The 947-nt window shown below is 35.4% G+C and overlaps 1 pseudogene; it reads right to left on the reverse strand.

Annotated features, from left to right (window-relative positions):
• Positions 1-497: 497 nt before the first annotated feature.
• LOC134946178 (5S ribosomal RNA) lies at positions 498-616 on the reverse strand (annotated as a pseudogene).
• Between the last annotated feature and the right edge of the window lie 331 nt (positions 617-947).

The raw sequence follows: 947 nt of genomic DNA on the forward strand, positions 1-947 counted from the left end.
ATATATATATATATATATTTATGACACTATAGGAGAAGGCCATAGAATTGTTATAGCTTTTCTCCACTTGTGTTCTTTGTTAAGAGAAATGATTCTCACTCAAGAGATAATTAGGAGTAAACAATCTCAATTGTTATGACTATTAAAGGTGACAGTGACACCTGGGGTGAAAATATTTGAAATTAAATTTCAGCATAACAGGGTAGTAAATTCGTTAGCCTGTGGTACATAGGCATTAGATATAGTAAAATTTTACTAAGACTTTAGTCCATATGTTAATGCCTATTATGGTGATGTGTCCTGGTAAATGTTAATCTGCTATTTTAAATTTATGACGACCAAGTGCAGTAAATGAGAAAACAATAACTTTTAGGGTATAAGGAATAATCAGAAAAAATTAATTGAATAAGAAGAGAGGAATATAGGTAAAAAAATCGGTATTGGTCAAAGGTTGCTTCAACACCTCTGCTTAAGTTTTCACATGAATACAGAGGTATTTATTACTACACCTGATATTCCCTAGCAGTCTCCCATCTAGGTACTGATCAGGCTGTTCACTGCTTAGCTTCCAAGATCAGGCGAGGTTGGGCGTAGCCAGTGAAATATGGCAGTAATATCACATAGATTGTGAGTGCAATGGTGTATGGTTATTGGCATATACCAGAAGGAGTACTTCTGCTGTCCATTATTGTGCACAGTCTCTCTGTTGCTTTTGCATTGCAGAGTAGTTGTATACTGGCATCAGGATGAGAAAGTACTAAAAAAATAGAATCTAGGAAACATATAGGTCCAGAGCCCGTCTTCTGCTGTCCAATGTCATATATAAATCTTATATAGCGGACATTGGATGAGAGAGGTGGGTTGTCTGGGCCTACTGAATATAAGTGTGAAATTACACAGATATCTTAAGTCCTAACAACAGGAATTTAAGAAAAAGAAGGAAGAAT

The sequence above is a fragment of the Pseudophryne corroboree genome, chromosome 1 (assembly GCF_028390025.1).
Source record: "Pseudophryne corroboree isolate aPseCor3 chromosome 1, aPseCor3.hap2, whole genome shotgun sequence".
Classification (NCBI taxonomy): Eukaryota; Metazoa; Chordata; class Amphibia; order Anura; family Myobatrachidae; genus Pseudophryne; species Pseudophryne corroboree.